Source organism: Dreissena polymorpha, chromosome 8 (assembly GCF_020536995.1).
Source record: "Dreissena polymorpha isolate Duluth1 chromosome 8, UMN_Dpol_1.0, whole genome shotgun sequence".
In the NCBI taxonomy this organism is placed as follows: Eukaryota; Metazoa; Mollusca; class Bivalvia; order Myida; family Dreissenidae; genus Dreissena; species Dreissena polymorpha.
The window spans coordinates 65,584,279-65,606,356 of NC_068362.1; the positions used below are offsets into that span (position 1 = coordinate 65,584,279).

The 22,078-nt window shown below is 34.2% G+C and overlaps 2 protein-coding genes across 11 annotated transcripts in view; one reads left to right on the forward strand and one right to left on the reverse strand.

The window, feature by feature from the left end:
* Positions 1-22,078, reverse strand: part of LOC127842801 (ubiquitin carboxyl-terminal hydrolase 15-like) — a 240,426-nt gene that overhangs the window by 159,844 nt on the left and 58,504 nt on the right. The gene's annotated exons all lie outside the window — the stretch shown is intronic.
* The window catches only part of LOC127842799 (uncharacterized), a 290,851-nt gene that overhangs the window by 101,501 nt on the left and 167,272 nt on the right, over positions 1-22,078 (forward strand). The window lies entirely within an intron of this gene.

Genomic DNA, 22,078 nt, shown 5'->3' on the forward strand with positions numbered 1-22,078 from the left:
ATACATAACACAAAAGATGTCAGCAACTTTTACGGAGCTTATAATACCTGGTATCATAGTAGAAAATGATACTTCACATTGTAACTGACTTAATAATCTTTAAATTAATTGCAGCTGATGCTTATAAGATGCTTCTTTAAAAAAGCGCTTTGTTGTGTCAATGCAACCGCATTAATAAACGAACGGACGAATCATTAACGCCATTATTTATTTGTTTTTGAAGTTAATGAGTTGCAAATCGATTGATTCGCGATTTGAGGTGTGTATTTGGCAGGGTAACGCTATTGATAAGGAGAGAGAAATGGTAATGGTAATATGTTTTTTGTTTTAGTCGGCTGTGTTATTTTTATCAAACTCGATAGTAAATTTACTTTCAGTTCCATTGTAGTCCATGTCAGATAGAATCGGCACATGAACCAGGTCCATTGCTGAGGGAGGATTTTGCAACGTTTACAGATGTCTCGAGACTCTTCACCAGAGCGGTGCCACGGAGGTTGATCTCTGTCGCAAATTGATGACATAATGGCGACAGAATATTGTTTTTGACTTTGTGTAAAAAAACCTGTCAAATACAAACACTCGTGCCTAGTTTTTGTGTTATTATTTATAATCAAAAGAACATGTATTGTAAGAAATTTAAATTGTTTAGACAAATAAGGATCATATAGATTTAAAGATGAAGATGATGATTATATTCTTGATGATGATGTTGTTGTTGATGCGGATGGGGAAGAAGACAACGACGACGGCAACGACCAAGACGACGGAGAAGGAAATGATGGTAATGCTTTCAAAAGTATGTTTCGAATGATGAATTTACTAATAACTATGAGAATGTGTAAAACAATTCCTCAAGTACCCCGTATTAAATCTATACCATTTGAACTATGTTGTATTAGTGGCCTTTGTAAACAACATTTTTTGTTCAATATTTTTTATAATCATTCTATATAAGAGTGATGGTTGAGGGCATCCCACTCCACACTATACATAGTTCTCAAGCAATGTATGCATACAATAATACATTTTAATTATTTTTTATCCATAGCATTTGCTTTAAAGTACAGACAATAATTGAATGAATCGAGGGCATCTCACTCCACACCGTACATATTTTGTAAGCAATTTTTGCAAAGTACACTAGACACATTTTAAACATTTGATCATTAATAGCTTTTACATTACAATACACGAGCTGCACGAGCACGAGCTGGTCGGCAGCGACCAGCTCGTGCCCCTGACGGTAAAGTATTATTGACAGGTGGTAATGGGTTCTTCTATTTTGGTACCAGCTCTCTAATCGCATCTCCAAACAACGTAGATAAATATCATAGATACTTTATTACACATCAAATCATGCTTTTAAACATCGATACATAAATACTGAGTGCAATGATTAAAACATATAAACATATACACACATACTTTACACATTAAAAATGTCAACAAGTACATATAATACAGGTGCATTGATGTTTCAGGATAGATTACAAAAGCATAATTAACGAATAATAGCTTATAGAATAAACTTATCAGACAAGATTTGAACAATCACATAATACAATCAAAGACAAAACATAATGACAAGCACTAACATGAAACAATGTAGATAATATCATAGATAATTTATTACATATCAAATCATGTCTGTATACATGGAGATATAACATAAATGAAAAACAACAACCCGGTTATAATTCATAAGCGATAATAATTGTATACAAATGCACCATACGACAAATCCATCTAATATATAACAAAAATCAACGTTTATAGTCATGCGACGCGAACATTAATTTGTTACAAATGAGTTTTTATAACGGTTGTTATTAACGTTATCTTGACATCATTAAATTCCATTCAATCCTGTTCGCGGCATCATCCAAACAAGAAGCAGGACGATAGGATTAATATATGTATTCATTTTGGAGCAAAATAGTCCAAAATATAACACAGGCCTACGTTCATTAAAAAAACACTTATTTTTCAAACGCTTTAGATAATTTTAGGTGTCAATATATGATAGTTTTTCAGGGCTATTTGTAAAATAAAAAATTAAAAATCTATGGCTATATACAGTTTATATATAAGATAAACATTCTTTTTGGGAAAATAATAATTTATAAACAATAAAGATATATGCATAGATTTACGCTTATACATCAATTTAACAAGACTTTATTTAAAAACAAAGTACATTCAATAGGCATATTATGCGAAATAAAGTATGTGCTTATCGGAAGATATATACCATAAAATATATAGAATTTATATATTAATCATACAATTACCGGCTTTACTGGTGCAATTTTGGTATTGGTGTTGTGTAGCCTAACAGCGGTGTTCTGACTTGGCGGTCATATCCGCGGATATGAATTGAGAGTTACTGAAATTATAAATGCCAATAAAAAAACGCTTTTAAATTAGTTCGATCGTTACATAACACATAAGCGACGTGTATTTTTGTCCCAGAATGATTTTCATACAAAAAATAAAGCAAAATCCATTTAATAAGCCGTTATATGTTCATATCCGTACTTTCCATTCATATCCGCGGATATGAGTCATATACATATTTTAGTCATACCCATTTCCATGAAAGTAAAGATAGGGAACTATTGTTGGGTCTTTTGCAGAAGCTGTAATAGGGGACTAGAGAAGTAATATAGTGCCAATCAGTTTTTAAAACAAATTGTTTGTATTGTAATGTAAAAGCTATTAATGATCAAATGTTTAAAATGTGTCTAGTGTACTTTACAAAAATTGCTTACAAAATATGTACGGTGTGGAGTGAGATGCCTCGATTCATTCAATTATTGTCTGTATTTTAAAGCAAATGCTATGGATAAAAAATAATTAAAATGTATTATTGTATGCATACATTGCTTGAGAACTATGTATAGTGTGGAGTGGGATGCCCTCAACCATCACTCTTATATAGAATGATTATAAAAAATATTGAACAAAAATGTTGTTTACAAAGGCCACTAAGACAACATAGTTCAAATGGTATAGATTAAATACGAGGTACCTGAGGAATTGTTTTACACATTCTCATAGTTATTAGTAAATTCATCATTCGAAACATACTTTTGAAAGCATTACCATCATTTCCTTCTCCGTCGTCTTGGTCGTTGCCGTCGTCGTTGTCTTCTTCCCCATCAGCATCAACAACAACATCATCATCAAGAATATAATCATCATCTTCATCTTTAAATCTATATGATCCTTATTTGTCTAAACAATTTAAATTTCTTACAATACATGTTCTTTTGATTATAAATAATAACACAACAACTAGGCAAGAGTGTTTGTATTTGACAGGTTTTTTTACACAAAGTCAAAAACAATATTCTGTCGCCATTATGTCATCAATTTGCGACAGAGATCAACCTCCGTGGCACCGCTCTGGTGAAGAGTCTCGAGACATCTGTAAACGTTGCAAAATCCTCCCTCAGCAATGGACCTGGTTCATGTGCCGATTCTATCTGACATGGACTACAATGGAACTGAAAGTAAATTTACTATCAAGTTTGATAAAAATAACACAGCCGACTAAAACAAAAAACATATTACCATTACCATTTCTCTCTCCTTATCAATAGCGTTACCCTGCCAAATACACACCTCAAATCGCGAATCAATCGATTTGCAACTCATTAACTTCAAAAACAAATAAATAATGGCGTTAATGATTCGTCCGTTCGTTTATTAATGCGGTTGCATTGACACAACAAAGCGCTTTTTTAAAGAAGCATCTTATAAGCATCAGCTGCAATTAATTTAAAGATTATTAAGTCAGCTACAATGTGAAGTATCATTTTCTACTATGATACCAGGTATTATAAGCTCCGTAAAAGTTGCTGACATCTTTTGTGTTATGTATTGAACATATAATCAAAATTCATGAACATTATTAAAAGGAAACGTGCCCAAATTTTCGTTTGACTGGATTATTCGTGCTTTAAATGTCACACCCTGTGTTCTTTATATACTTTTGTTCCAAATTATCGATGAAAATAGTTTCTTACGCTTAATTATTTTACCATGTATGAATGATGATAATCGTTAAAAAATAATTGTACTAGTTGTCTAAGACAGGGAATCGTTTCAATAAGATATAGCATCGTTAATGTTACAATACCGTAACTCGAGAAGTTGTGATTGGATTTACGATTCTCGTAAACCGTTTTAATAAGCCCCTCGTAAATGGCCTCGTAAAAATCTACGATTTCTTTATTGTACATTCTGTTTTCTTTCGGTTTATATTTAAAATGTCAACATCCGGTGGTGTTTTTGTTGCGTAATGTCGTCTGCAACTTTGACAATGGAGGAAAAAAACGTGCCAAAAATTGCACTCTGGATCAGCAGACGATTTATTGTTTAATCTGCCTCTGGCGTTTTGGTCGCAATATTTTGAACTACTTGCAATATGGCCGAAAATTTGCAAATGTCAGAGAACATATTTATATCGCAAGGAAGCCTCGAAAAAAGCAGTGAACATTTATTTTATGTGGTACGGTTCTACAGTGGAATAGTATTATTTTCAACTGTGAACGAAGCAAGTGAACTGGTAGTGAAATTGTTAATGAAAGTGGAATTTAAAAATAGTGTATCATCAGAGACGTCTCTGTTATCATTCATCATCGTGTACAATTATCATCAGCATCATCAGCATCATTTCTGTGGCACATTGCTTTATTCAAGATACTATTGTTTCATAGTTATGTTGTTTTTGACTTAGTTCACTGACCAGATTGGAAAGATTCTTGTTTACAGGTAAAATAAATAATTGAACTTGTGCAGAATGTAAATTTTATCCAATAATTATTATTAATTAGTTTAAGCAATTTGTTTAAGATAGATTGCACTGAAAGTCTCAAGCTTACTCAAACACTCGAGCCTGTTTCCTTGGATGAATCCCCCAGTGAGCAAGCCCATATCGAATAGATATCGGAAAATGGTCGGAATATCGGCAGATAGGTCCGACGACGGGCCGACGTCTGTCCGATGACCTTTTCATCGAGAACACACATGTTCCCATGCAGTTGCCGACAAAATGTAACTGGATTCGTTAAAAGACAGTAAAAGCAACGTGATTACACAACTAACCGATCTCATGCTCGGCTACTGACTTTAATATTCAATTAAATTTGAATTTCTCTTGACTTGAAAAAGGTCACGTCCAGTGTTCCACAATCTTTCAGCATATAGTGCGTTTTATACCTTGTGTATATATAAAACCGATACGAGGGTTATTTTTTCAAACTATGTTGTTTTGTCAATATTCGTTGTTGGAAAGTCAAATCATACACAATAGGTGTACAATTAACAATCTGGAACCCCTGGGATAAGCTCGGGAGGGGTTAGGGTCCCTGGGGGGTGGAAAATTTATGATACTGCTGCCTGTGTCCTCAACCAACAGACAAGAGAAGATAACTCTGTCAGTTATTTGTAGAAATTATGCCCCTTTTTTGACTAAATACTTCTGATACTATCAAGCACTAATAACAGTCCAGCGGGCTGTTTTACTGAAAGCTCTTGTTGGCCTGTAAATTAATTTGATGGATATGGAATTTCTAAACATCCAGTACCATCTGCTCTTGATAGCTATACTTCTTTTTGTTAATACAGGAGCTGTGCGGCGCAATTTTCCGCAACAATCCAACAATAAAACTTAAATTGTGGTGAAGGATTGGTTAAGGTATGCAAACGACAGAGATGGTGGCAAAAAGAAACAACAGGAGGATAGACAAGATGATAGTGATGATTGATTTTAGTTTTGCCTTCTACAGATCCATCTGTCCGTCCGTCCATCCCTTACAAACTTGTCCAGACAACTCCTCAGATTTCTTCAAAACCACAAGAATGATCAGTACCAGACCTAGTTGTGCAATTTGTCAGGATTGTACGGTTCAGTGATTTTTGGTGAAGCTATGGCCTTTTAATGATTTTATAAATAAGCTATACCATCCTATTGTTTTTGGTTTAGAATATGTGTAAATTGATAAAGTGTTATTTAATTAGCACCAGGAAATCCAAGCATATGTCTTGTATACAAGTTTAAAGAATTATCACACTTAATTTATCCTACCAGAATAGCCTACAAGTGCATTAACACTTTAGTATTTGCAGTAAGTTTCTTATGTGGTTCCTTTTAGATTAGTACTTTTTAGGAAATATTTTTGCTAAATGTAATAAAGGAATTAGTTCTCTTCCTATGTCAGTATTGAAATTGCTAAATGTTTTTGCGGTTTGTGCTCTTCTCAAAATTCTGGTCATTGAAGTTGAAATTTATTTTTATTCTTTTTATATTGTGTATATTAATTATGAAATGTGCCAAATTACTTTACAACCTAACCATTCTTCAGTTTTATGTTTTATCATAAATGTATAGTCATCTCTTGTTAGTGCCATATAATTGTACTTAAAGCTCAGGAAATTTATATGATTGTAGTTAACCGTCAATCATTCAATGTTAGTGTTGATTGCATACCATGTTAGTGTTGATTGCATACCATGTCAGTGTTGATTGCATACCGTCCATGCAACTTTATGTATTTTGTGCTTTATTTCCAGAACAACAACTGCATTTGCACTATAGTTTCACAATGTTTAAGAAATCATATTCAAAAGGTAAAGGAAAGCTTGTTTAAGGTTTTTAAACCGCTCAACTTAATTTTTGCTGTCATTAAAGGTATTGCTTTAGATATATAGTTGTTTAACACTCTTACCCTTTTTTTGCAAGAGTATATAACTGTGTCAAAACTTTTGCTGAGTCCTGGGAAATAGTTTCTGATTATCCATACCAATCATTATCTATCAACTATTTGTTTTAATTATGTTCCTGTTTTACTTCTAGCATGGCATCTCGATAAAGTTTTATTGTACAATACCTTGTTTTCTGATCAGTTTCAAATATTGCTGTGAAACTTGCAAATTTTGGTAGCTTTAAAACTCATCCCTTTAAAGGGATACATATCTAGTGTTTTATTAGTGACGATATTAGTATTACTGTTTTCAACTTAAGATCCCACAAAAGTTACAACTTAAGATCCCACAAAGTTACTTTCAAACCTTTCCAAATATTGCTTCGTATCTTTTATTATCTGTACTTGTTCCTCATTACAGCTCCTGTATCTGCAAGAACATATATATATGGAACATAGTTTGACCAACATTGAAAAAAGTTGTTACTTACAATTTCTACCTTAAGGATGCTAAATTTTGTTACTTTTGTTATTTACTTTGAATTTGTATTTTGAGTGCATTTTTTCAAAAAGATGCGAGCTCTGTCCAGCTGACAGCTCTTGTTTGTTATTTTCTGTAACTCTTTAATTACTATCCGATATATACAATACATCGTTCCGATGATGGCCCGATATAGTTTTGCTGACTGGGCCAATACTTACTCAGAGAAAAGCAGGATTATGCAGCCTCGGGATTATTTGGCGTCTTCCTTAAACCTGTGTCAGCATTCTGCGATATCGTAAGTCACGAAAGTTTATTTAAACGCTAAAAGGGAGTTGCGATAACCGAAACTTGTTTACGAGTCGTAACATACTTACGAGAGCTTATTGGAACGATTCCCAGGAGTGTTAGTCGGCTTGTTTGAATACAAAATTCTAGTATACCGGTTTTCGTTATTAATGACTTTTTTCAAATGATATTTTTGAACAACTTTTTGTATGTCCCTTTAATATGCAGACTTTATATCTATATAATACTGGCACAAAATCACTTTATCCCGAACCTTTGCATTTCAGGATTGAAATAGCTATGTATAGGGTTTATAAAATAGTGATTTATTTCTGTGAGTGTATATAGTATTTTGTTATAACATACATACAGTAAATATTTTCAGAACTTCAGTTGTTGGTAATATGTATACAAATGGTCGTTTTAGGGAAGTTCCATCCTATCAAATCAAGAAGCTACAGCAAGTACAAAATTAGACTGTTAGAGTAGTTTTGAACGATTCTTTTGAAGAACCAATCACTGATCTTCTAAACCAGCTGCCAGTAAAAGCTAGGGTGTTGTTTAAAGTCTTAGTTGTTGTATTTCGGGTAATCAATAGAACAGCTCCAGTTTATCTTATTGAAATATTTTTACCTACGCGAGGACACTACAAATTAAGATCACAAAGAGACAACATTCTACATCTCTAAACGACGAACACAATTGGTTGATAGATATCTTGCCTACGTAGGTCAAAATGTTGGTACTACCCGAGTACCTTAAGAATTGTCAATCTGTAGCCAGTTTTATGTCGCATAGTTTGTGCATAACGCAATAACATAAACAAAGACAAAGTCAATTTCAGCTTTTGTGCGTTTTATTTCTATTTATTTAACTCAATACAAATGTTTGTAAAATTCAAAATAAAAGCGTAGAACCTCGACGGGCCCTGCCCGCGAAAGCAAGAAATTACGACCTCTCCTATCCGGCATTTGGCGTGATTCTGACATTACTTATACAAATATAAAGAACAAAACCTTTGATTGTTACGTGTGAAATTCAGATTGGCCGTGTGTAAAGTCACGTGTCTTTACAACTGCAACGTAAATATGACGTATGCAACGACACATAACGAATACATACGGAATTAACCGTATGGCGTTTTGACGATCTTTATGATACGTATTTGAACAAGGATTCATCAAGTATGATTAAAATCCGAAGTATCCGAAACTTATTCACGTTTGATAACCCGAGGCTAATGAAATGTTGAACTAGGCGTGGCTGCCTATTGAAGATTTATGAAATTTGGTTTATTGCGTTGATACAAATTTCGCTTATTATATTTATTAAATAATGGCCAAAATGTTCGTTACGTTAAATTAAGATCAAGGCTGAAAAGAACAATAATACAAACAATTAATATAACGTCCGACTTTTTATAAACTAGAAACTAAAATAGTAAGTTCTGTTTTAAAGTTATTGAACATAAATGAATATATTATTTAAAATCAATCGTCTGAATGATTGATTCTTAATGGTGAAGCGCAATAGAATATGTAAATAATGTGTGCGCTATATAAATGTTATGTTTTTGTATCTGTATAAGTCGATATATTGTTCGGTTATATGTATTGAAATTTATATTGACTGCTTATATCAAAAGTAAGGAAAATGTAATCTCCAATCATACGAAAAAGCTATTGGTATGCAAAATGTATATTAAACCATCGTCGAAACCCATCCAACACAGGTACAACAGACAATATAATTGCGCATTATCCGTCGATACTCGGTATGCACCATATGATCAAATTCGTTTTAAGTCAATCTTCCCGTTACATGTAATTATCGCAAACAATATAAGTCAAACCCCATCGTATGCAGGTATGATAAGAACCATAATAGTACAAAGTCCGTTGATATATCCCGTATGATAACTTCGGTTTCCCATGAATAATGACCATGGTTATTTCTGTTCATGATATGATTGCACGATTGTAAAACATGGCAAAATATCAAAACAAAACATAAGCTCAACAAAGTCTGATAATCAAAATTTAATCCGCCAAGATTGGCACTAACAAACAATTACCAATGTCAAAAGCGGCTTCCTGTTAAATAAACTAAAACAGTAAGAGTACTGGTAATTGATTTCATGATAAAAAAAGAGCCAAGGTTTCAATTAAAAGTCTACTTACACGTATTTGTATATGCATACTATCAATGAATTTTAGTTTCACACACAGTAAATGTTTAACCTGTTTACGCTGATATTTACGTGTTAACAAACTTAAGTGTATACTTCCGTGATGTTTATTTTCCAGACGTGACATTCCGATGCTATCAAAATAGTAGTTCAGGCCGCTCATATCTAAACACCTGCTATGTGGGAATATGACGTCCGAGTCTAGTTTGATCATGTTTACGACACTAAGACAATCTAGATCCACTTGCCGTTGTCATTTTTTCTTCATCTGTTTTTTTTTCCTGAACTGTAGCATGCATCCCGTTTCTCAATAAGTATTTTATCCTGTTCGCCAGATATCACTGAAAACCGCTTTGCTTTAACATGCCTTTACCAGTCTGGCCAATGTTCTTGCTTTAACGCTGTTTGAGGGATTTTCAACCAACTTCTTACTTTTCTCATCTTGTTTCATATTATTAAAAAACGGACACGTTTCGTTAAACCAATGTAGGCCAATACGTGATAAGCAATTTGAAGTGTGAAATAAGATAAATTTAACACAGAAATGTTTGTGTTCTACCAATCTTAAAATAGATTCTTTGGAGCTGAGGGATGCAATATTTTCACAGATTAACTCGCTTTTGAGGAACTGACTGATGACGCGACACGCTGTCTTGTTGGTGCATAACTTTTGCCATTGTAAAATCTTGCACCAAATAACACGATAGGGATAAGTTATGATTTTCAAAGTAAATTTGTGTCCACATTAACAAATACCATTCGTTTTTCAATAGTGAGCTTCGTTTCAATTGTTTAAGTGTAAATTAAGTAAGATTTACAATCACAATATTTATTCACAACACAGTAAATGGTGCTCTAAGAGCCGCTTAGATATTCCTGCCAACGTAAAGTGTTTGTTACTTTTGATGTGCCCGAATACTGTTTAATAGCGCAAAGTCCTACCAAACCAAAATCGTCTTCAAAACTTATTCACATGCATGATTGTAATATCGTGGAAATTTCAATTATTACATGAAGCACGTGCATATATTTTAGTAAAAACATGATTAAATAAATTGACATATAGAATAATCAAACTCCGAGAACGTTATCTGGATAATAAAAGAACTTCTTGTTACCATTCTCAAGTCTTTTTACTTCATAGTAGTAACCGTAACTGTGAAATAAAGGACACTTCATACAACACAATCCTTAACATAATATATGTTATAAAAGCTGAGTTAATATTCGAAGACCATTTGCTAATAAACGTTGTTACATGTATCTCTGATTCTGAATGACATATAAGATAACGTGACACACTTCTGAAGTCTGGCTTACCAGATGGGTTTTTCCTGACATGAAAGTGGAATATTTGAATCAACTGTTAATGTTATCCAGTAATCCTGTTATAACACAATCGATCATAAACTTAGCTGAATTTATAGCTTGTTTGATGAACAAATGCCCTTTGTTTTTAATAACATGCGTTTTAAATTACGTCATTTTATGTGTCTTTCGGACGTCATTTATTGTTGTCAGGCATTTTATTCAGTTCATTTTAATTAAAAAACACGAGATTTGTTTGTCAGAAACACAATGCCCTCTAATGCGCAACTTTGAATTTTCTTTTACCTTTGACCTTGGATGATGACCTTGACATTGACCTTTTACCACTCAAAATGTGCAGCTCCATGAGATACACATGCATGCCAAATATCAAGTTGCTATCTTCAATATTACAAAAGTTATTGCAAAAGTTTAACTAAGGTTAAAGTTTGTGACAGACAGACAGACAGACAGACAGACAGACAGACAATAAAACAAAAACAACTTTCTCTCTTAGGTTATTTATTATTGAAATCGTATAATTTATTAATTTGCGCAATGGATCAACAAATTATTTTCCGAGATTATTGCAAACACTAAAACTCTTGAAACTCTGTAAGAAAATATGTTCTCGGTTTTATCCACAACTTGTATAACAGAGCTCAAAATATAAACATGTAATTATCATAAGAGTTAAACCTGCATTTACAGACGCGCATCAACACTCGAATGACAGTGGGAGCCTTGTAACAGTCTGCAAAAGAACGGATTTTCCTAGTGTCTTTCGGGTCGTTACGCATACTTACGATAAACATTAAATAAAAGTAGTTCGCTTTCCCAATCATTGTATACGGACGGATTTCACAATGTAAACGATGCGATTAAAATATTGTATTTTGTAGTTAAAAGTATAACTGTTTAAGTTAGAAGTGTATTGAATCGATACATCTGTCTCTTTATCGATTTATTTGCTTACCTTATGTACTTTTCATTGTAAAAGAAAATGCCCCGTAAAAATAATTATGCTTTAAAATGAAGATCTTAAAACATGCATTAAAAGGATAACAGGCATGAGTTCTTTTAGAGGACAGTTAATTAGTTTGTTAGTAAGTCAGTAATACACTTACATTTGTATACATGTATGTACCATTATTACTTTTTTTCTCAAAATTATCTGAATCGTTTTTATAAGCTAATACTGTGTTTATTTAGATACGAAATATGCGACAATGTATCTTAATCAGTATTCAAAGAATATAATATAACTTTCCAACAGGAAATCGCAATATTTGCATCATAATTCGATAATTAACCCCCATTTTGATAACTGGTGTGCACAGTGAGCCCACTTTACGTTACTGGTGTTTATGTAAAACGCACACTAGGTATTTTCATGTAACAAATTTGATTAGTGTTTAACAATTTCAGGATAACAATTTATGCAAGAATATTTTGTGTTTTAAACTCCATTTTTGGTATCCTTAAAGATATGGCTAATTGTCATTGTAGATAAGCACGCTGATGATGATCCTGTTTCCCATGACTTTGTGTGTCCATGCAAGTGAAGAATGTCCAAGGCAAGTGTGTACTAAAATAACATCCAGCAATAAATATGAACATATTATTATGCGATTTAATAACATATGCTTTAGTCTGCACTGATAATATATAAATTTTACAAAATATTACATAATAGAATACAGAATTAATTTTGTGTTATTCAAAACTTATTTATTTTAATATGAATTTAAGTATAAATTAGACCACAATATTAAAGTTTCATCTATCGTCTTGTTTAACAAACATAATAGTATTATGCTTAAATATATACGGAATATTACGCTAGTCAATTGTTCCAAGAGTTTGTATTCAGTCGACGGGCTTTTGTGATGACGTACGCCTCGAGTGTGATGCGAAATAGCACAAGTCACAAGCCCCGCCTCTCGTGTGATACGTCATCACACAAGTCACTCGACAGAATACAAACTCTTGGAACAATTGACTAGCGTAATATTCCTTATATTATATACGACAACTAACAAAAACAGTTAACAATTGTTTTTTTGCTTAAACACAACTGACAAAACAATGACTAAAACGGTACGCCATAGTTTATTTAAGACGCGTTTAAATACAGTTCATGTAAATTAACATGTAACGTTTGAACCGGGAAAACACAGGTACCAATCGTCGCGTGTTAATAGCACAATTTGTTGGATTTACCAGCTGGATTTATAGTTCACCAACAGTTTATCGCTGTCACTTTCTACTATGTATATTCTCTTGCGTTTCTTCGATGGAGAGTGTGCATAGTAGTTCTTGGTGGTTACGTCACACCGGAAGAATTGTTCACATGGGAGATTTGTGTTATCGTGGGAATCATCAATGGCGGCATTGGATGTGTTTCTGTTGCTGCTGGACAAAGATGTGCATCGCAGTGATGCCGGTGTCGCGTGAGAATTGCATGACCGTGAGGGAGTTAAGATTTACCGAAGAAAAACAGGTTTTGCACATGCGCAGTATGATGTACACATTCTCGTGAGAAATGCAAGACCGTATCCTTGTATTATATCAACGATTCTTAACCTATTTTAATTATTTTTGCAAATGGCAAATGATTTAGAAGCTGAAAGTCCACTTTAAAAAACCCGGACAAAATCGTTATGATTTTACTCGCTAGTTTTCTTATTGCGTGAGCACAAAAATAACACTGTTATTATAACAACGTTATAACGTTAGCAGATTGATTCGGCCCCAAGCTATTTCGGCTTGGGGATATAATCTGGGTCATTTATTATTAAAGCTTATTATAACAGCCATGTTTTAGTCTAAAATAGTCGTTGTGATGCGTCGTTTTACTTGATGTTCCAAGATGTTCGAATGCGTGTTGTTTATTTTGCAAATGTTCAGACATAATTTAAAATAAGATCAATCGACAAGAGTGAATAAAACAACAAACATAAGCTCAGACAGCTTGTACAACCGAATATAAAACATGATGAATAAGGATAACAAGTGTATACAAGCTGAAAGACTGAAACCATGTTAATTCTTTTTCTAAACCGTCCTTAAAGCCATTGTCAGGGAAGGCATGTACAGTGTCGTCGTCAAGGTATCATCAAACAACAACACATCAATATTCATTATCATACAACAACATATCATCAAAACATAATAGATATTTTAAAATAAAAACAACACACCTAAGTGTCGCTTTCAGTAATAAGTCTTATACAAATAAACATTAAGTCCTTCAATGTTTAAGTATAAAGCCTTACAAACAACGTTAAGTCCTTCAATGAATAAGTAAATAATTAGAATATGATTAAGTATATAGTACAACAAAAACGTGAAGTCCTATAACCAACACAAAATCCTATAATAAAACAAAGTCCCAATATAATAAAGCAAAGTCCAAACATAATAAAACAAAGTCCAAATATAATAAAACAAAGTCCTAAGATAAATACAAAGTCCTACTATAAACCGGAACACTTTAGTAAGTCACACACGTTCACTATTAAGTCAAGAGTCTACACGTGCCACAAATGTCAATAGGTTCACTAATCGCCTTCGTTGCCTGGTCAGGAATGTCATAGCCCCTGGCGACTTAGTGATGAACCGTTTTCGCCTCGCACGTGTCTCCAGTGTTCCGCAGTTTATGAAAATATACAGATTTACAATTAACATATCAAAGTGAAACAAGTCCTAAGTTTCGGTTTCGTGGGTTTTAGGATATAAAGCAATGTAATTGAGGTTTGTTTTATTCTTCGATGGCCCCACCATATCGGTGAAGTTCTCCTTAACCGGAGCTGAGTCATTCATACCCGCGATCAAAACCTCGTCAGGACCCATCTCAGTCCTTGACATTTTGCCAAAGTTCCTAAATTTCTGAATGAGTATCCTATTACACCTATTTTTACATTTGACCTTAATGACATAGGCTAATATGCCTATGATAATTAACGTTACCACACGTGTAGTAAAGAATGAAAGTATGTTCAAGTATGTTCCCTAGCCGCTGCTATTTCATTTAACAGTAAATCCATGGGCATACAATCTACAGAAGGGAGTGTTTTGGGTATTTCAATCGTCCCATAATCAATCAATTTCTCATTGTAGTCCTTCCATATCGACAATGAAGATATATTTAGCGTTTTCTTCATGATTTGTACACAATCATCAGTAATAGTAACAGAAGATTTGTAATCAAACAGGGCCGAAACGTAATTAGATCATTAATTTGCAATACAGCCTTGAGGCATGGTGATTATGTCAAATGGTGGGTTAATCGTTTACCAACTAGACTCTAAATTGTTTTAACGTTTGCATGTGATAGATAACTTCAGTGGTTTGTGTGTCGCCACAACCCAAACACCATAAGTAATATATTCGGCGTAAAGTAGCTGTACATTGGGTTTAACCAATTTCCTGCAATTTTCAGCTATTAAATCTTGTTTATTCATGAAAACATGAACAATACATGTGCTTGATAGTTCAATCGGATAGAGAGGTTTCATTAATTGACAAAATGGAGCCCCGACACAAAGAGATATTTCTCCACTCTCAAGTAGCGCATATTTTGTTTGTTTCGAGTTTATCGCTATGGAATGTCATATTTCCCTTCGGCCATATTCGACATTAATTGACCTTTTGTCGCATTCGCCAATGTGAGCGGGATATTAATGATACTGTACATTTTAAATTATTCATATTGTTCGTTTAATGGTATTTTTATTACCATAACCATTTTGTTATTTTCAATAACGCCCGATAATGGAAGATATTTATAGTACTCCAAAATTTCCTTTTCGTAATCAAACGGTAACGTATTCAATGGTGGCAATTCATTTTTGATTTCTAGAAGTAAATCCTTTAACTGATAAGGAGGAATTAAATTTGGTGTTTAATGTCCTAAACTCAATGAAGTAAGTTGATTATCTAAATGTTCAAACATAACGGTTACTCGTGACATTAAATCCCTTACTTTTTGAACTAGTAGGTCCAAATGAAAGTATGATACCATGAAATTATTAGTTTCTAGTAACCTTGTGTTTACCTCGTCAGTCACGTTACGTAATCTTACTTCAACTTTGTTAAGGGTGTTTATTACGTCATTTAACGAGTTGCGATTTTCTTTTACAGCGTTTTGTGTGAGATTCAATATCGTTAGAGATTGGAAACTGACATGCATTAAACGCAATTGTCTCTGATAAAGGGTGCTTAAAACAGAACGGATCTGCTGAATATCCCTATCTTTAGCAACACCAAAAACTGCTCTTAATATATACGACCTAAAGTCAAACAAAGCTCGCTTCTGACGTATAAACTTGTTTGAGTTTACTTTGTGTAAAAGCTGAATGTAAACACTATACAGTTTCTGTATTTCAGCATTCAAACCTTGTAATGAACTTAAATATAAGTCTAGAAATGTGTATGCATTAGTGGGTTGGTACTTGTTCGTCATCGAAGTCGATAAGTTTTCTGCAATAGTCAAGTCTGCTCTTAATGCATTGAGAAAGTCGTCATATGGTTGTAGATCTAGTACAAAGCTTATTTTCTATGTTGACTGTGTTCCGGAAAATTTGTTTGGGTATGAAAACTATGTTGTTCCTTACAATGGGCTGTGCGATGCTCAACCCGGTGATTAATGTCAATGTCCATAGTCGTATCGTCAGTCGAAAGTCGTACATCCTGTCCTGGAAGGTATTAAAAGTATGTGTTTTTACACGTACAGGGAGTTTGCATTTACTTTAACATCTTTCTGATTAAATCAATTAAAACGTAATTTTTATCGGAGTAATGTTTCTTAATCGACCGCGGACTCGCGCATTCGACTACATTAACCTCCATATCGGAATGATCACTACTATCACCCGAATTTGACCTTTCGTGTTCACGCATACGCTCTGACTTCCTTCGATATTTTCTCTTTAATTCGGCCAGAGGTATATCATCATTACTATCTGATGAATTACTGCGCTCATAAACACGTCGCCTAATTAATTTCGCTAAAGGCGTATCGTCATTGTCCGACATACGACCCTCACTTTGATCATCAATGTGAGAACTCATATCGCTATCACTTACCTCGCTATCACTGCTTGGAGGTACAACATATGTAGATTTTCGCTTACCTTTATTTAGTTGGAGTCGCTCTTGCGGAACGTCCCACGTCTCAATATCTACCGATTTTATATTTCGTGCGTGTACTGTCTGTTCCGAACCATTCGCTACGTTTTAAACTCTAAACGTAACCGGAGATATATGTACGATTATTCTGTTATACGGCTTATAATGACTGTCTAATTTATTAGTGCGATTATGATTCTTTATCATAACAGTTTGACCTGTCTCTAATACTGGTTCCTGTGCATCTGCGTTAATTTTCTGGTTTCTTTTTCTTTTAGCATTTTTTATGTAACTGTGAGCCTGTCTCATGGCCCTATGTAAATTTTCTATATAGTACCTTCAGGTGTCTTCTCCCATGTACTTCCGGTGTGGTTGTAATAAACTATCTAATGGTAAAACTGGGTCTCGTCCGTACATTAAGTAAAATGGACTGAATCCGGTCGATTCTGAAGGTGCTGTCCTAATAGCTGTCAAACAGGCATTAACATGCAAATCCCAGTTAACCTCGCCTTCACTTATTCTCTTAGAAATCATGTCATTAAGTGTCCTGTTAACTCTCTCAACTTGACCATTAGCCTGGGGGTTATACGTTGAGGTAGTAATTTTGCCTATAGAGTAGTACTTACAAATGTAGTCTATCACCTGATTACAATATTCTGTACCATTATCCGATCTTATCTGATATGGAAAGCTTAATCTAGGGATAATTTCGTCTAGGAAAAAGTGTGCTACTATTTCTGCTTGCTTATTCTTGACTGGAAATGATTCTACCCATTTAGTATTTTCATCAACAAATGTGATAAGGTACCTATTTCCTGCTAAAGTTTCCTTATATGGCCCCGAAATGTCTACGGACCAAGTAATACCGCTTGAATGAGATACTCTAGTTTCTTGAATCGGAATTTTGTTATTGGATTTGGCTCGTTCTTGACAAGTAACGCATGAACTAATATACTTGTATAAATCTGTATACATATTAGGCCAAAAGTATTTTCTTCTTAACGTGTCGTAACATTTATCAATTCCCATATGTGCCAAATTACCATGATAATGCTCAACTAAATTTGTTTGTAAACTGGAAGGGATAAAAAGTCGTAAAATTGGTTCCTCGTCTTTGTCACTAAGATAGTATAATATCTGATCAATAAGAATGTACCTTGTAGAATTCCCTTCTCGCCCCTTTCTAGTTCTGCGATCCTTTTCTGAACCTGCGGGTCTTCAGACTGTGCTGTCTTCATGTCTATGCTGTCATCGATGTACACTGGTGGCGTAATCTTCTGAGCTTCACTGTCTTCACTTACGTAAGAATCTTTACTTGGATTGATTTAAATTTTTAATTAAATTTAAATTTACAGCATTTACCTCCATTTTCTTGTTGTCCTCGGAGTCTCTAAACTTCGTGTCCGGTTCCATTGCAACATATGCATGCTTTCCAATGTCAAAATGTTGAGGTAATTCCTCCTCATTTACCTCGGGTATTGTCCCATCATGTCTGCATCGTGATAACATATCTGAAACCTTATTTTTACATTCAGAGATATATTTTATATCTACGTTGTAGCCAGAAATAGCGAGTGCATATGACTATAACTTTTTATTTGTCAGATTTGCTGTCAAAAGGTACATTCAAGGTCGGTGATCTAAAAAACACGAAACAGGTGCGTCTTGTACGTACATTTGTAGTATGTCAAGAGTGTATTTTAAAGCAAACGCTTCCTTTTCTATAACTGAGTATTTTTGCATTGTAGCGCTTAATTTGTGGGATAGGAAGTGAATTGGTCTTTCATTGGGTATTCCTGGAATAATAATTTCTTCTTCATCACATTCTTGGCATAAAACAGCCCCCTTGCAATCGTTTGATGCGTCCGTATAAAGTCGGTAACCTTTGGTACGATCGGGAAAACCTAATAAAGAGATGCTTGTCAGTCGTTCTTTTAACATATCAAATGCGCTTTGATATTCGGGTGTCCAGTTAAAACGTGCATATTTCTTTGTAAGAGCAATCGGTGGTGCCGCTATTTGAGAAAACATTGGTATTATTCGTCTATAATATCCACACATACCAACAAATGATCTAATGTCTTTAACCGATTGCGGTGGAACGATTTTAATCGCTTTTACTTTCTGTGGGTCAGATTTGTAACCAAATTTGTTTAATATAAAGCCTAAATAATTTGTTTCTTCCTCAAGAAAGCTGCATTTTGAGAGTTTTAATTTCAGAGTGTACTGCCTTAATCTATCAAATACAGTTTGAATGTGGGTCAGGTGACTATCGACGTCAGTGCTAAATACGATAATATCATTAAGGTATGGAATTGCAAACGATTCACAGCCCCTCAAAACTGTATCCATGAGTCTTTGAAATATTCATGAGGATATTTTGGCACCAAACGGGGTTACCAGAAATTGATAAAGCCCTCGCCCTGCACAAGTAAAAGGTAGTTTTTCGCATGACATCTCGTCAACTGGTATTTGCCCAAAACCTTATTTCATGTCTAGTTTTGAGAAAAAACTGCATTCTCCGAGTAAGGGTAAAATTTCATCTATTCTAGGTAAAGGCCTGGTATCATATTTTATTATCTTGTTTAATTGTGTAAAATCTACTCAAAAACGAAGACTACCATCTGATGTCTTTACTTATACTACTGGAAAAGACCAAGGAGAATTTGATGGTTCAATAATTCCTGCTTCGAGCATTTCCTTAAATGTATTTCCTATTATTTTCCTATGTTTTATTGGTGTAGGATAAGGTCTTAAATTTATAGGTGTATGATCGCCTGTATCGATAGTCGCTTTAGTAGCAGAAGTCGGAGTAAAGTCTTTATCTGTCTGTGCAAACAAATCGGTATTCTTTTATTGTGCGTCCGGTGTTGTTGACAACACAAATTGGTATTTTATTGCTATTTGACACGGTCAATATAGTGTCCATTAATTGAAAACCTGGTTCATTTTCTATGCAGTCTGATGTCGGAGTTAAAGTATATTCACCTTCAAGTGTACAGTTACGATTCTTTATTTCCCCCCTTGTGACAAGCGTAGTATACGATTGACCGACATGTGCGAACTAATGATGCTATATGTATATCACTTTCAATTGGGATCATTTCGTTTTAATTCGAATTCTTTTTAAATAAACAAAAATCGTGCAGTTTCGATTTATGTTCTTTACAATAATGAAATCGTGTACCAGTTTTTGTTTCCCTATGGTAAATGACAATGTCGATAAACCTAGAACTTTAAGTCTGTCTCCGCTAACAGATTGAATATTAAGTGAGTATTTACGCATATTTTTACGCGGGGAAATTTGTTTGAACATATTTTCACTTAAAATAGCTATATCACTACCTGTGTCGATTAATCCCCTAACTTTAACATTTCCTAATTTTATGAAGCACGAGGTAGGATCTTCCGGCATTCTTAACTGTGTGGCCCCAAATTTGTTCCCTTCGGTTGGCCTGCGTCGGAAGGACGTTGCCTGTTTAAACGTTTCGCTTTTAAGGGTTCTGTGTGAAAATGGTGAGCTAGCGAACCAGTAATTGTCATTGGTTCTGGGCAATCTTTCATAAAATGGTTGGTTGAAAGACAATAATGACATTTGTTCCTGAAATCAACTAATCCCGGTGGTTGCTTATTAACGGCCCTAACAGTCCTGCAATTTTTTGAGATGTGGTTTTGGATGGATGTTAATATCTTGAATTTGGGAAAGGGCCTCGCAATGTTTGCAAATATTTATCAACAATACTCAAACAGAGGAAGAAAATGTCTACTGTAAACTTGACATTTCGGGAAAATTTAATTTATTCTTGTGAAATTCGGTTTAGGGTTACATGTCACTCATGACCCTGCTAAACTGAACACTTTACTTTGAACACTTTAACATCATAATCTTTAAAAACACATACTTTTTAGTCAGGGCACAGTGGTTGCCCTCGGCCAGGTACCGTCGTCGTTTCTCTGCTCTATGACGACAATCTGTCCTGAGTAGAGGCCGGCGTCCTGCAGGGTGTTCTTCTTCTTGTTCAGAGGCTCATACATGTTGGTCATGTAGCGGTTCCAAATGCGGACCTCCTTGTCCTCATTGATGTTGAACTGACGCCTAATCGCCACTTCCAATTGTTCTGTAATGATGAGAAAAAAGGTATTATACTGAAAAAAAAAAGAGCTGTGCTGAGAAAACGGGGTCTTATGTGTACGCGTAGTGTTGGCCCAGATAAGCATGTGTAATCAGACACATTCAGCTTTTATGGTATTTTTTGTTTAAAAAAAGTCTTTTCTCAGCGTAAATCCATTTTGGGCTGACTGCACAGCTTTAACTGGGACAACACTTTGCACACATGCATTTACCCAATATTTCCAGAGTCAGACTCAAATGCATATTTGTGATTTTTTTCTTTTTCTGATTTTGAGACATTTGGTTTGGTCCCAAATAACTATAATACCTGGTTCTTAATTTAAGCAAGATTGTAGTATTTGTTTTACTACTGGGACATGTTATCATATGCTTTTATTAGTTTGTTGATTTGTTTTGCCATATTCAACAGTATTTCAGTCACATGATATTTCTGCCTACCATCAATTCTCTGCAACTTATGCAAACAAATGGTACAAAACTTCAGAAACAATGTTTTTGCAACAGATTTATATGTTTTTTTTTACTTCTCAGCTCTCTTAGGTTAGAGTTATAATAATATTCAATTACTATTTGCAATGTAATGATGAGACTTAAACTGGCATGACTACTAGCCAATATGATATTTGTACTTGTTGTCAGATTTGTTTTGTTGTATGTTCTCTTGTGTTTTTGACTTTGGTTACAGTTTATGAAATTCAATTTCTGCCTCATCATTACCTCTATTCCTGCATGTATTACATGTACACTAAAATATGCTATGTCATTTTGTTAACATTAAAACTGTTTGTTGGGCCTATTGACGTTGTTTATTTAATTATATTGAAAAGGAAGCTTTATCA